The sequence below is a fragment of the Procambarus clarkii genome, chromosome 24, assembly GCF_040958095.1.
Source record: "Procambarus clarkii isolate CNS0578487 chromosome 24, FALCON_Pclarkii_2.0, whole genome shotgun sequence".
Taxonomy (NCBI): Eukaryota; Metazoa; Arthropoda; class Malacostraca; order Decapoda; family Cambaridae; genus Procambarus; species Procambarus clarkii.
In genome coordinates this window covers 26269392-26285379 of record NC_091173.1, presented here as the reverse complement: position 1 = coordinate 26285379, position 15988 = coordinate 26269392, and the positions used below count along the sequence as shown (strand labels likewise).

Below are 15988 nucleotides of genomic sequence, written 5' to 3'. Positions count from 1 at the left end.
GTGGGTGGTGATGGGTGGGTTAGTGACTGTGGGGGTGGTGATGGGTGGGTTAGTGACTGTGTGGGTGGTGATGGGTGGGTTAGTGACTGTGGGGGTGGTGATGGGTGGGTTAGTGACTGTGTGGGTGGTGATGGGTGGGTTAGTGACTGTGGGGGTGGTGATGGGTGGGTTAGTGACTGTGGGGGTGGTGATGGGTGGGTTAGTGACTGTGTGGGTGGTGATGGGTGGGTTAGTGACTGTGGGGGTGGTGATGGGTGGGTTAGTGACTGTGGGTGGTGATGGTGGGTTAGTGACTGTGTGGGCGGTGATGGTGGGTTAGTGACTGTGTGGGTGGTGATGGGTGGGTTAGTGACTGTGGGCGGTGATGGGTGGGTTAGTGACTGTGTGGGTGGTGATGGGTGGGTTAGTGACTGTGGGTGGTGATGGTGGGTTAGTGACTGTGTGGGCGGTGATGGTGGGTTAGTGACTGTGTGGGTGGTGATGGTGGGTTAGTGACTGTGTGGGTGGTGATGGTGGGTTAGTGACTGTGGGCGGTGATGGGTGGGTTAGTGACTGTGGGTGGTGATGGTGGGTTAGTGACTGTGGGCGGTGATGGGTGGGTTAGTGACTGTGGGTGGTGATGGTGGGTTAGTGACTGTGGGCGGTGATGGGTGGGTTAGTGACTGTGGGTGGTGATGGTGGGTTAGTGACTGTGGGCGGTGATGGGTGGGTTAGTGACTGTGGGTGGTGATGGTGGGTTAGTGACTGTGGGTGGTGATGGGTGGGTTAGTGACTGTGGGTGGTGATGGTGGGTTAGTGACTGTGGGCGGTGATGGGTGGGTTAGTGACTGTGGGTGGTGATGGTGGGTTAGTGACAGTGTGGGCGGTGATGGGTGGGTTAGTGACTGTGGGCGGTGATGGGTGGGTTAGTGACTGTGTGGGTGGTGATGGGTGGGTTAGTGACTGTGTGGGTGGTGATGGTGGGTTAGTGACTGTGGGCGGTGATGGGTGGGTTAGTGACTGTGGGTGGTGATGGTGGGTTAGTGACTGTGGGCGGTGATGGGTGGGTTAGTGACTGTGGGTGGTGATGGTGGGTTAGTGACTGTGGGCGGTGATGGGTGGGTTAGTGACTGTGGGTGGTGATGGTGGGTTAGTGACTGTGGGTGGTGATGGGTGGGTTAGTGACTGTGGGTGGTGATGGTGGGTTAGTGACTGTGGGCGGTGATGGGTGGGTTAGTGACTGTGGGTGGTGATGGTGGGTTAGTGACAGTGTGGGCGGTGATGGGTGGGTTAGTGACTGTGGGCGGTGATGGGTGGGTTAGTGACTGTGTGGGTGGTGATGGGTGGGTTAGTGACTGTGTGGGTGGTGATGGTGGGTTAGTGACTGTGGGCGGTGATGGGTGGGTTAGTGACTGTGGGTGGTGATGGTGGGTTAGTGACAGTGTGGGCGGTGATGGGTGGGTTAGTGACTGTGGGCGGTGATGGGTGGGTTAGTGACTGTGGGTGCTGATGGTGGGTTAGTGACTGTGGGCGGTGATGGGTGGGTTAGTGACTGTGGGTGGTGATGGTGGGTTAGTGACTGTGGGTGGTGATGGTGGGTTAGTGACTGTGGGCGGTGATGGGTGGGTTAGTGACTGTGGGGGGTGAAGGTGGGTTAGTGACTGTGGGTGGTGATGGGTGGGTTAGTGACTGTGGGTGGTGATGGGTGGGTTAGTGACTGTGGGCGGTGATGGGTGGGTTAGTGACTGTGGGTGGTGATGGTGGGTTAGTGACTGTGTGGGCGGTGATGGGTGGGTTAGTGACTGTGTGGGTGGTGATGGTGGGTTAGTGACTGTGGGGGTGGTGATGGTGGGTTAGTGACTGTGTGGGTGGTGATGGGTGGGTTAGTGACTGTGGGTGGTGATGGTGGGTTAGTGACTGTGTGGGTGGTGATGGTGGGTTAGTGACTTTGGGCGGTAATGGGTGGGTTAGTGACTGTGTGAGCGGTGATGGGTGGGTTAGTGACTGTGTGGGTGGTGATGGGTGGGTTAGTGACTGTGGGCGGTGATGGGTGGGTTAGTGACTCTGGGCGGTGATGGGTGGGTTAGTAACTGTGTGAGCGGTGATGGGTGGGTTAGTGACTGTGTGGGTGGTGATGGGTGGGTTAGTGACTGTGGATGGTGATGGTGGGTTAGTGACAGTGGGTGGTGACGGTGGGTTAGTGACTGTGGTTGGTGATGGTGGGTTAGTGACTGTGGATGGTGATGGTGGGTTAGTGACTGTGGGCGGTGATGGGTGGGTTAGTGACTGTGGTTGATGATGGTGGGTTAGTGACTATGGGTGGTGACGGTGGGTTAGTGACTGTGGATGGTGATGGGTGGGTTAGTGACTGTGGGTGGTGACGGTGGGTTATTGACTGTGTGGGTGGTGATGGGTGGGTTAGTGACTGTGGTGGTGATGGTGGGTTAGTGACTGTGGGTGGTGATGGTGGGTTAGTGACTGTGGGTGGTGATGGTGGGTGGTGATGGTGGGTTAGTGACTGTGGGTGGTGATGGGTGGGTTAGTTACTGTGTGGGTGGTGATGGTGGGTTAGTGACTGTGGGGGTGGTGATGGGTGGGTTAGTGACTGTGTGGGTGGTGATGGGTGGGTTAGTGACTGTGGGTGGTGATGGGTGGGTTAGTGACTGTGGGTGGTGATGGGTGGGTTAGTGACTGTGGGCCGTTATGGGTGGGTTAGTGACTGTGGGTGGTGATGGTGGGTTAGTGACTGTGGGTGGTGATGGGTGGGTTAATGACTGTGTTGGTGGTGATGGGTGGGTTAGTTACTGTGTGGGTGGTGATGGTGGGTTAGTGACTGTGGGGGTGGTGATGGGTGGGTTAGTGACTGTGGGTGGTGATGGGTGTGTTAGTGACTGTGTGGTTGGTGATGGTGGGTTAGTGACTGTGTGGGTGGTGATGGTTGGTTAGTGACTGTGGGCGGTGATGGGTGGGTTAGTGACTGTGGGGGTGGTGATGGTGGGTTAGTGACTGTGGGTGGTGATGGGTGGGTCAGTGACTGTGGGTGGTGATGGTGGGTTAGTGACTGTGTGGGTGGTGATGGTGGGTTAGTGACTGTGGGTGGTGATGGGTGGGTTAGTGACTGTGGGCGGTGATGGTGGGTTAGTGACTGTGTGGGTGGTGATGGTGGGTTAGTGACTGTGGGTGGGGATGGTGGGTTAGTGACTGTGGGCGGTGATGGTGGGTTAGTGACTGTGGGTGGTGATGGTGGGTTAGTGACTGTGGGTGGTGATGGGTGGGTTAGTGACTGTGGGTGGTGATGGTGGGTTAGTGACTGTGGGTGGTGATGGGTGGGTTAGTGACTGTGGGTGGTGATGGTGGGTTAGTGACTGTGGGTGGTGATGGGTGTGTTAGTGACTGTGGGCGGTGATGGGTGGGTTAGTGACTGTGGGTGGTGATGGTGGGTTAGTGACTGTGGGGGTGGTGATGGTGGGTTAGTGACTGTGGGCGGTGAGGGGTGGGTTAGTGACTGTGGGTGGTGATGGTGGGTTAGTGACTGTGGGCGGTGATGGGTGGGTTAGTGACTGTGGGTGGTGATGGTGGGTTAGTGACTGTGTGGGCGGTGATGGGTGGGTTAGTGACTGTGTGGGCGGTGATGGGTGGGTTAGTGACTGTGGGTGGTGATGGTGGGTTAGTGACTGTGTGGGCGGTGATGGGTGGGTTAGTGACTGTGTGGGTGGTGATGGGTGGGTTAGTGACTGTGGGCGGTGATGGGTGGGTTAGTGACTGTGGGTGGTGATGGTGGGTTAGTGACTGTGGGGGTGGTGATGGTGGGTTAGTGACTGTGGGGGTGGTGACGGTGGGTTAGTGACTGTGGGGGTGGTGATGGGTGGGTTAGTGACTGTGGGCGGTGATGGGTGGGTTAGTGACTGTGGGTGGTGATGGTAGGTTAGTGACTGTGTGGGCGGTGATGGGTGGGTTAGTGACTGTGTGGGTGGTGATGGTGGGTTAGTGACTGTGGGGGTGGTGATGGTGGGTTAGTGACTGTGGGCGGTGATTGGTGGGTTAGTGACTGTGTGGGCGGTGATGGGTGGGTTAGTGACTGTGTGGGTGGTGATGGGTGGGTTAGTGACTGTGGGCGGTGATGGGTGGGTTAGTGAATCTGGGCGGTGATGGGTGGGTTAGTGACTGTGTGGGGGGTGATGGGTGGGTTAGTGACTGTGGGTGGTGATGGGTGGGTTAATGACTGAGGGCGGTGATGGGTGGGTTAGTGACTGTGTGGGTGGTGATGGGTGGGTTAGTGACTGTGGGCGGTGATGGGTGGGTTAGTGACTCTGGGCGGTGATGGGTGGGTTAGTGACTGTGGGGGTGGTGATGGGTGGGTTAGTGACTGTGGGTGGTGATGGGTGGGTTAGTGACTCTGGGCGGTGATGGGTGGGTTAGTGACTGTGTGAGCGGTGATGGGTGGGTTAGTGACTGTGGATGGTGATGGGTGGGTTAGTGACTCTGGGTGGTGATGGGTGGATTAGTGACTGTGGGTGGTGACGGTGGGTTAGTGACTGTGTGGGTGGTGATGGGTGGGTTAGTGACTGTGGGTGGTGATGGTGGGTTAGTGACTGTGGGTGGTGATGGTGGGTTAGTGACTGTGGGTGGTGATGGGTGGGTTAGTTACTGTGTGGGTGGTGATGGTGGGTTAGTGACTGTGGGGGTGGTGATGGTGGGTTAGTGACTGTGTGGGTGGTGATGGGTGGGTTAGTGACTGTGGGTGGTGATGGGTGGGTTAGTGACTGTGGGTGGTGACGGTGGGTTAGTGACTGTGTGGGTGGTGATGGGTGGGTTAGTGACTGTGGGTGGTGATGGTGGGTTAGTGACTGTGGGTGGTGATGGTGGGTTAGTGACTGTGGGTGGTGATGGTGGGTTAGTGACTGTGGGCGGTGATGGGTGGGTTAGTGACTGTGGGTGGTGATGGTGGGTTAGTGACTGTGGGTGGTGATGGGTGTGTTAGTGACTGTGGGCCGTTATGGATGGGTTAGTGACTGTGGGTGGTGATGGTGGGGTTAGTGACTGTGGGGGTGGTGATGGGTGGGTTAGTGACTGTGGGTGGTGATGGTGGGTTAGTGACTGTGGGTGGTGATGGGTGGGTTAGTGACTGTGTTGGTGGTGATGGGTGGGTTAGTGACTGTGTGGGTGGTGATGGTGGGTTAGTGACTGTGGGGGTGGTGATGGTGGGTTAGTGACTGTGGGTGGTGATGGGTGGGTTAGTGACTGTGTTGGTGGTGATGGGTGGGTTAGTTACTGTGTGGGTGGTGATGGTGGGTTAGTGACTGTGGGTGGTGATGGGTGTGTTAGTGACTGTGTGGTTGGTGATGGTGGGTTAGTGACTGTGTGGGTGGTGATGGTTGGTTACTGACTGTGGGCGGTGATGGGTGGGTTAGTGACTGTGGGGGTGGTGATGGTGGGTTAGTGACTGTGGGTGGTGATGGGTGGGTTAGTGACTGTGGGTGGTGATGGTGGGTTAGTGACTGTGTGGGTGGTGATGGTGGGTTAGTGACTGTGGGCCGTTATGGGTGGGTTAGTGACTGTGTGTGGTGATGGTGGGTTAGTGACTGTGGGTGGTGATGGTGGGTTAGTGACTGTGGGTGGTGATGGGTGGGTTAGTGACTGTGGGTGGTGATGGTGGGTTAGTGACTGTGGGTGGTGATGGGTGGGTTAGTGACTGTGGGCCGTTATGGGTGGGTTAGTGACTGTGGGTGGTGATGGTGGGTTAGTGACTGTGGGTGGTGATGGGTGGGTTAGTGTTTGTGGGTGGTGATGGTGGGTTAGTGACTGTGGGTGGTGATGGGTGGGTTAGTGACTGTGGGTGGTGATGGTGGGTTAGTGACTGTGGGTGGTGATGGGTGGGTTAGTGTTTGTGGGTGGTGATGGTGGGTTAGTGACTGTGGGTGGTGATGGGTGGGTTAGTGACTGTGGGTGGTGATGGTGGGTTAGTGACTGTGGGCGGTGATGGGTGGGTTAGTGACTGTGGGCGGTGATGGGTGGGTTAGTGACTGGGGGTGGTGATGGTGGGTTAGTGACTGTTTGGGTGGTGATGGTGGATAAGTGACTGTGTGGGGGGTGATGGTGGGATAGTGACTGTGGGTGGTGATGGTGGGTTAGTGACTGTGGGGGTGGTGATGGGTGGGTTAGTGACTGTGGGCGGTGATGGTGGTTTAGTGACTGTGGGTGGTGATGGTGGGTTAGTGACTGTGGGTGGTGATGGTGGGTTAGTGACTGTGGGTGCTGATGGTGGGTTAGTGACTGTGGGGGTGGTGATGGTGGGTTAGTGACTGTGGGTGGTGATGGTGGGTTAGTGACTGTGTGGGTGGTGATGGGTGGGTTAGTGACTGTGTGGGTGGTGATGGGTGGGTTAGTGACTGTGGGGGTGGTGATGGGTGGGTTATTGACTGTGTGGGTGGCGATGGGTGGGTTAGTGACTGTGTGGGGGGTGATGGGTGGGTTAGTGACTGTGTGGGTGGTGATGGGTGGGTTAGTGACTGTGTGGGTGGTGATGGGAGGGTTAGTGACTGTGTGGGTGGTGATGGGTGGGTTAGTGACTGTGGGGGTGGTGATGGGTGGGTTAGTGACTGTGTGGGTGGTGATGGGTGGGTTAGTGACTGTGTGGGTGGTGATGGGTGGGTTAGTGACTGTGTGGGTGGTGATGGGAGGGTTAGTGACTGTGTGGGTGGTGATGGGTGGGTTAGTGACTGTGGGTGGTGATGGTGGGTTAGTGACTGTGGGGGTGGTGATGGGTGGGTTAGTGACTGTGGGTGGTGATGGGGGGGTTAGTGACTGTGGGGGTGGTGATGGGTGGGTTAGTGACTGTGTGGGTGGTGATGGGTGGGTTAGTGACTGTTGGGGTGGTGATGGGTGGGTTAGTGACTATTTCCAGTTAAGTGAAGAATAATTTTAGTCAGGAACAGTGTTGAAAGATCCCTTTGGCATGATGCAAGTGACAGTGTAGTCATGTCATGTCATAGTGTATTAGTGAGTAACGTTATTGAATACATTATTTTGCTGTCCACTTGTCTCTTGGTCATCACCTTTCTCCTGTGTATTGCCCCGTTATTTTGATCTGCTTAATTATTCCTACTCGTTATTAATTGGGTTGGTTCAGGGTATCAAGACACCACAGCCTCAAACTCTGAATACCAATTCTGTGTGAGAACCCATTAGTCTATCCTCTAGGTTGTTCTAGCTGCTGGGGAGGCTTACGATCTGGAGGGACCCGTTGGTCTTGTTAGAGTCTGGTGTTGACCAGAACCTTACACCTGGCGCGTCCACCAGTGGCTCCCTACGGCAACGTCCTCTTCTTCTTGATAGCAGGTGTAGTGTGCATGAAGGGTTTGTCCTAATGATGTCCTCCCGTAGGGCGAGATGTTGTGTTTATGGCGTCAACTGATCCTTGGTATTGCGACGAGGCATTTGTTTTCTGTGTTTAGTAGTTGATGGCGCCAGGTATAAATGTGGCGCGAGTCAGATATGAATCAATTTGTTGGACGTCTGGAAATATTTAGCCAGCGCTCTGACTATTTGGTGTCGGAAAATCCGACACCATTTAATATATCATACAGACAGATAATTGCTGCTGTATTGTATAAACAAGTTAACTCATAGAAAACGTAACTTGTAGTGGAATTACCGTCTATAGAAAACGGGATATCATCACCACATACTATTATAAATTCTCCACCTATTATGGTGGGAATTATTCTTAAATACATTAGTCTTTGGACTTTACCATCATAAAACATTTCATATAAATTAACTTAATTATCAATATTAAAGTAGAGTAAATGTGACCCTTCTATCACTTTCTGTCATCTGGACAATGTAGGCCAATGTAAGCCATTGTTGTTTGTACTAGACCAGAGGCTCACGGGAGCAATTCGGCTCCTGTTAATTTTACTTGGACGTTGTGTTATGGAAACCAAAGGTGTACCATCTTCAACACGCTGTCAACAAATTCAAGTTAAGTGTTCTTTCCGAAACCCGTTTATCTTTCATTTATGGCCATTAATGTCATTATATAGGGTGACCCAGTTAGAGCACGATATAGCCTCATACTAAAGGTAATTAAGCCAGGTCTTCATTGTTCCATATACAGTGTTTTCTCTGATATAGCTTGTCATATATAGGAATCTGGCTTTACAGCTAGCGCCCTTTTGACAGGTCAAGACGAGGAAGCATGCTTTGTACATCAGTTACCAGGGTGATGGAAGCTACCTCAAAGAGGGAAAATGTGGTGTCTACATCCTGGTGGATTAAGGTCAGCTGTACTATAAGATAAGGAACCTCTTCAATGTATGTAGTCTATTACTGTAGTTTGATTGGCTGCATATATATAAATTAATATAAACCCCCCCTAATGTGTAGAGGATCGATTTGTGAGATTATGAGATTATTGCAGAAATACAGTCCACTTATCATTATACAAATTGCTATCGAAGTATATAAATTAACGTAAATATAAATTCATATAAATTAAATAAATATAAATCTCACAGGTCGGTTCCCACATTATTTGGTCATCTTCGAACCGGATGACGGATTATTTGATCCTTTGAACCCACATTTGGTCATCTGAGTACCGGATGAACCAGTTAACCAGTGGATTCATTAAATAACTAGTGCAGTGTGATTTATACAAAGCCAGTCAAAGACGGCGGCGTTGACTCGTGCGAGTTCACGAGCCCCGCTCAGTTCAGATCAGCCTTAGTCAGCGTTTCATGCACACCCACAGATATTTGGTGGCGTGTTATTCTGTGAAATGACAGCGCTAATATTGAAGCCAGCCAAAGTAGTGGCTGGGGTGTCGCGAGATTGTTCACGGATTTCGTGGTGTTAAATTTCGCGAGAGATTATCTACGAATTTTGTGGAGTTTATTTCGCGAGGTCACTAATAATATTTAATACTTCTTGATAATATTAGAAGTTTCATAGAGGCAATTAAGAGGCTATTATCAATAATTGTGTATATTATTTCTCCAAAATAGAGAATTATTTAATATATACTGCACTAGTGTTCACAGTATAATATTTACTAATTGCCAACCCACAACAGGGTAGGATATTTACCATTGACTAGTTGAACTATTATCGTTCATCCTAGTCCCATTATTACCATAGTCAGTTGTACTATATTCAACAACCTAACACCATTAATGAATGGTCCAGACCCTATTTTGGGTGTAATTTTAATCAACTCGAGTTGAGTTGTATATATAATAATTTACTTATGATCATTACACCTTTGAGTGATTAATTAGTGTCTCTACCATCCTAGGGTGATATAGAAGAGCTAACCTAAAGGTACTTCCAGTGACACTGGTTTATCACTCAAATCATTAGTGTGTATGATTGTATATATATAATGTGTATTAATTTTAAGTGCTAACCTCTAGTAGAGGTAGGATTATTGCCTAGTGAGTGCAGAATTTACCCTAGGCTACCATCAGTGCTTGTTCAGTATTATGAGCAGCCCAAGTACAAGCCCCATAAGGCTTCACCAACTAGCTAGTATGGATAATGCTGGCAATGAGAAAACTGTCATACATCTAGTACTACAATTGCTGGATTTACCTCAACCTGATCAGACTGCTGACTCATTACAATCCTTCAGCATGGAGTTTGAGTCACTACTAAGAACATTCAGTCTTAAGGTTGATATAACTACTAGTGAATGGATGACCAAAGTAGTCCTTCAACGAAAATTGTCCAGCGATATACTAGATGAATTATATGCACATCAACATAACACCATCCTGACAGTACAGGACATCACTGAAGGTTTACATTCCATCATAAACAAACGACGTGCAAATGAGAAAGTTAAAGCCCCTTGCATGCCTTCAGAAATAAAAAAATAAGAGTCAATTAAAGGGTAAAACAACTACCCCAAATAAACATCAGTCAATTACTCTAACATCAAGTTGCAGAAAATCTGACAATGCAGCAGCAACCTCCAAGCCTACTGTTACTAGTTCACCCAAACCGGTAACTTCCAAACGTGCAGTAGGCTGGGGGACATGTATGTTCTGCAAAGGGAAACATTCAACATACTGTTGTGCTAATTATCCAACCAGAGACACTCGTATTGAGCGACTCCAGGAATTAGGGAGATGTTCAAGGTGTCTCAAGTCACACAACATAGACTATTGTGATACCCAATTCAACACCTGCAACAGGTGTAGAAGAGGTAGACACCATGCAGCACTGTGCAAATATACGAAATTAACGTATTCAAGACCCAAGGTGGAAGATAGCATTCCCACCACAGTACAGTACTGCAAGGTGCAACAAACAAAGAGTGTCCAATCGGCAAAGTCTAAAGGTAATACGACTTTGCCTACTGCCCAAATTACCATCCTGAATAAGAGGGCCAAGGTCCATACCCGTGGGTTGTTTGACCAAGGATCCCAGAGAACATATGTCACTAAAAAGCTGGCAGATGAATTGCAATTAAAGCCTGTAGCCCAGATGTCATTTAATATCTCAGGGTTTGTAACAGATGCAGGACCTCAAGTCTATCAGGTGGTACAACCATCAGTACGTTTAGGCAGGTACGTCTGTCGAGTACAAGCCATTGTGGTGGACAAAATACCAGTAGACCTACAAGTTCAAGGTCTGAGAGCAACAGCCAAATTCCTGAGAAATAGAGGAATAAAATTGGCAGATAATATTAAGTCTGATCACCTCACCGACTTCGGTCTCCTTGTAGGGACAGACTATTGCTATCGATTCATCGGTAGCCCTACTAAATATCAGGGTATAACCATGTTAAACTCTGCAGGAGGTAAATTACTCTCAGGCCCAGTATCAAGCCTGAGGAGACCTATGCCTGCAGATAAACAATACCAGTAGAAATCTAAATTTGTCAGCTGATTATATTTCTCCAGTAGCATTATACTAAGGAGATTACAGCTGACTATACCAACAGAGGTTGATGTTAGTATCATTATTTGAAGCTGAAGATGAGTTCATGAGGCCTCAGTGGCAAATCAGTGAACAGTAGCCTAAACAGCTACAAGTCACTGCGACCAATGTCACTGAACCCACTGCAGTCTCAGAACCATACTTTACTTTAATGATGAGCTATTCAATCTTCTGAATCAATTAACTAAATTAAACCCCAATAAATTTGATGACTGATTTGATACATTTATTATTTAATCAAGATGTATTCCATGGGCCTCAGTGTTTATATATCAGTGACCAGTTACCTGAACAAATTTCAAGTTATATCTAATGTCACTGATCTCACTGCAGTCCCTGAATCATACTTGACTGTAGTACTTGATCACATTCAGTCTTCTGGGTTAAATAATATGTATTTAGGCTTGAATATTAGCCTTTCAAGAGTTGACAGGGAAATGAAATCGCATTAGACTTCTAACCCCTGCAACTCTAGTACGGGACATCCGTCCTGTACGAACAGACGCACAAATGTGTGATTACTAACCACTAACATCAAATTAATCTAATAATTCGAAGGAGGAGTATCGGTGTTCGTCTGTTCTAAATAGGACTTCGACCCGTGAGGAGCCCCTGGGGAATTATGTCGGAAAATCCGACACCATTTAATATATCATACAGACAGATAATTGCTGCTGTATTGTATAAACAAGTTAACCCATAGAAAACGTAACTTGTAGTGGAATTACCGTCTATAGAAAACGGGATATCATCACCACATACTATTATAAATTCTCCACCTATTATGGTGGGAATTATTCTTAAATACATTAGTCTTTGGACTTTACCATCATAAAACATTTCATATAAATTAACTTAATTATCAATATTAAAGTAGAGTAAATGTGACCCTTCTATCACTTTCTGTCATCTGGACAATGTAGGCCAGGCATCAGTGAGGAAGGAGGGGCAGCCATTGTTGTTTGTACTAGACCAGAGGCTCACGGGAGCAATTCGGCTCCTGTTAATTTTACTTGGACGTAGTGTTATGGAAACCAAAGGTGTACCATCTTCAACACGCTGTCAACAAATTCAAGTTAAGTGTTCTTTCCGAAACCCGTTTATCTTACATTTATGGCCATTAATGTCATTATATAGGGTGGCTCGGTTAGAGCAAGATATAGCCTCATACTAAAGGTAATTAAGCCAGGTCTTCATTGTTCCATGTACAGTGTTTTCTCTGATATAGCTTGTTATATATAGGAATCTGGCTTTACAGCTAGCGCCCTTTTGACAGGTCAAGACGAGGAAGCATGCTTTGTGCATCAGTTACCAGGGTGATGGAAGCTACCTCAAAGAGGGAAAATGTGGTGTCTACATCCTGGTTATACCTGGTGGATTAAGGTCAGCTGTACTATAAGATAAGGAACCTCTTCAATGTATGTAGTCTATTACTGTAGTTTGATTGGCTGCATATATATAAATTAATATAAACCCCCCCTAATGTGTAGAGGATCGATTTGTGAGATTATGAGATTATTGCAGAAATACAGTCCACTTATCATTATACAATTTGCTATCGAAGTATATAAATTAACGTAAATATAAATTCATATAAATTAAATAAATATAAATCTCACAGGTCGGTTCCCACATTATTTGTGGTCCTTTTTCCTGTAACGAGTGGTCACCTTCTCATAATATATGCTCTATGGTAAAGGGTATTTTAAGTGTGATAAATACTTGTTATTCATAAAGCACCTGATAGTGGATGCAGAGTTCGTTAATGTCTGTTCTGTACTTATAGCTGTGTGCTGCCAGTTTGGTGTGTCCCAGCCTTAATCTGGTTATCGTTACAACAATTTCTCTGTTTTTATAACTTGCATTTTCCAAGTTTCCCATTTCTTTTAAATGGGCCCATAGTACAAAGGTGGGCATGACGTTTTCCATTTCATTACAAAATCTAGGGTGATGTAATCTTTGAAGGCTCCTTTATGTGCAACAAGAGGAATTGGATGACGGGTAATGTGAGGCATGTTGTGCATCGCTTTGGCTAGTTGATCTACTAGTTCATTATGGAGAATACCACAATGTGCTGGGACCCATTGGCTAGAGGTGGCATAACCGTTCAATCGATGTTCTTGAAGAAGTTGAAGACATGGGTAAACAAACTCTTTGCACGTTGTTGAAGAGTACGTAATTGCTTGAGTCGCACTCTTGGAGTCACTACAGATTGTATATATCCCAACTGGTAATGTTGTGATTATTTGGAGAGCTTGATACAAGGCATATAATTCCGCTGTGAAAACAGATAGTTGGTTTGGTAACCGCCATCCCTGCTTGAGATGGTATTCCGGTATCCATACAGCGCTAGTGACCGAGGGCACGTTGTTCATGATGATGCGAGATCCATCTGTGTAAATCTCTGTGGTATTTGGGTAGCAATTTTTCATTGTTGAGACAAAGACTGAGGCTATGGCTGAGTTTGGTGCAGACTTTGGAATGTTGTCTTCGAGTTGTATTGCTGTATTAGGAGTTGTATAAAGCCAAGGTGGAATGGGGGGAACAGTAAGTTGGGTTTCACAGTTTTGGAGTAGAGAGAGGTCTATATTGAGGTTATTTGTAGCCCGTGTGAGGAAAGATTGCGAGTGATTGGTTGGGAAGTGGGGGTTATGTGGGTTAACTGTTGGGTTAAGTTTTGATCTGTATGGGTGTGTCTGGTGAGCAGTGGTACAGAGTGACAAATAGTTGGCACACATTATGTCTCGTCTGGTGGCTAGGCTTGTGAGGCCCGTTTCTCGGTGAAAGCCGAGGATAGAAGAGGAACGCATTGCTCCACATATAAGTCGTATGGCATTGTTTTGAATGACCTCAAGGCTCTGTAGGTTAGAGGCGCAGCCAACGCATATGCCTGGCAACAATAGTCTAGTTGGCTGTGAATGTAAGTTGTATAGAAATGGAACAAAATTTTATGATGTGCTTCCCAGATGGTGCCAGTGAAGGCCCTAAGTATGGTGAGTCGGGGATGTGTCGTCTGTTTAAAATGTTGAATGTGTGCTTTCCAGGTACGTGAGGGCGAGTCTAAGTGCATTCCAAGGTATTTATGTTTTCGTACGTGTTGGATGGGAGTGTTGTGTATTGTGAGGGTGGGTAGATGAACAAGTTTTTTTTAGTGAAAACCTGATAACAGGTTTTGGTAGTACTAACTTGAAGGCCCCATTGTTTTGTCCAATCTATGAGGTGGTCAAGTGCTGTTTGCATTGTTGAGACTGTATTAGGTAGGGTATTGTCTGGATAATACAATGTTAGGTCGTCAGCGTATGCCGAGAGGTGAATAGGATGGGTGTTAGGCATATCTGCTAAGATTGTAGCAAAAAGGGTTGGGCTTAGAATAGAGCCTTGCGGGACACCCGTCTGAATTGGAATGTTATTTGAAAACTCGTCTTATATAAAGACTTTAGAGGTCCTGTTGGAAAGATAGGACTGTAACCATAGAAGTAATCTTCCCTGTACGCCTAAACGTGCAAGCTGTGCCAAGAGGCAAGTATGAGGAATGCTATCAAAAGCTCTTTTAAGGTCTAGGTAGAGAACAATACAAAATTTACCGCTTCTGAGAGAGGTGCGGATTTCATGTTCAAGGCAGAGTATTTGATCAAGTGTGGCGCATTGTGGTCGAAATCCAGCTTTGGAGTGACGGTTAAATATGATTATACTCAAGGTACCATTGGAGGCAAGAATGTACTAGCCTTTCCTTGGCATTACTGAGGCATGATAGTAAGGAGATAGGTCTCCATGACGCAGGTTGGGATGGGTCTTTTCCTGGTTTAAGGAAAGGTAAAATAATACTGGTCTGCCATTGTGAGGGAATATTTCCGTGAGTCCAGCATAGGTTGTAATAGTTTAGAAGAGTGCTATGTGCAGTTGATGGAAGATATATGATAAGTTAATGTGGAATTCCATCCTCTCCGGGTGCCTTGCCAAGAGGTAGGCGGGTTAAAGCTAATTGTAGCTCGTTTAAGGTGTACATGTTGTCGACGCCGAGCATGGGCAGCAGTATGGCACGGTCAATTTCTTGTCTGAGGGAGAGTTCTTGGGCATGAAAGAAGGGTGTTGAGAGGGTAACTTTAAGACATTCAGCAAGAACATTTGCACGCTTCTGAGGTGTTTGACAGAGTGAGCCGTTGATGATCAGGAAAAACGAAGAGGATGTTCGTCGACTTTGTTTTTTGTATTTAGTTTGTTTTTGTATGGCTCGTCGGGATAAATCGACTGTTCGTGCACATTCCGCGTTCCACCACGGTTTTAAGTGGTTTGTTGGACCTATGTCTTGAAGATTTCTTAAACACTTGAGTGGCTGCAAAATTTATGGCCGAGGTGATTGTGGACAGTCCCGTGTTAGGATCTACATCGTCTGTGTCTGGGAGACGGACAACATCAGCCCATTTATTTTTATCTAGTTTCTAAATGTTCCACTTGGGGAGCGTTGGGGGGTGGGTTACCCTCACACCTGACCCTTCCTCTCACAGTGACCTCGGCACTCGCTCCCGCCTGTTGCTGTGATGTTGTGCACAGTGACCTCTTGAAGTGTGACCATCACCAGTGTTGGTGGTGTTGCGTGCAGTCGCACGTTGGAACGGCAAGTATCAAAACAATTTCCTCACAGTGAGCATAACTTACCTTTAATATAAGAGCAGGGAATGATCTTGGTCAGGAAGGCATGGCCCTTCTGTTCAATCTCTTGTGCGATGGGACACTTTGGCTGCTGCTGCTGCGGCTGCTGCTGGGCCGACACCTCCCTCCCCAACGCACACACGCTGCACATGTATAAACACATATATAAATAAATTTGTATGTAAATCGTCATCCCCATCAAACACAACAGGGTTACAACATCCAAACCAACTACAGGATCCAGCATACTATTGTCCTAAAAAGTCCTCACCCTGACCTGAACTTCTCAGAGGAGGCACGTTACCCGCGGGGCCTTGATACTCCTGCCCTCGGCGCCGCTGTTGATGGCACAACACCTGTCCCCCACACTGGTGTTGTGTACCTACACCTGTCCCCCACACTGGTGTTGTGT

General features: G+C 47.9%; 1 protein-coding gene across 1 annotated transcript in view; it reads right to left on the bottom strand.

The window, feature by feature from the left end:
- LOC123753236 (glycine receptor subunit alpha-3) overlaps nucleotides 1–15714 on the bottom strand; it is a 147877-nt gene extending 132163 nt beyond the window's left edge. The window contains exon 1 of the mRNA XM_069330758.1: nucleotides 15583–15714. The gene's annotated coding sequence lies outside the window, so the exon portion shown is untranslated. The remainder of the gene's footprint in view (nucleotides 1–15582) is intronic.
- Nucleotides 15715–15988: the final 274 nt, after the last annotated feature.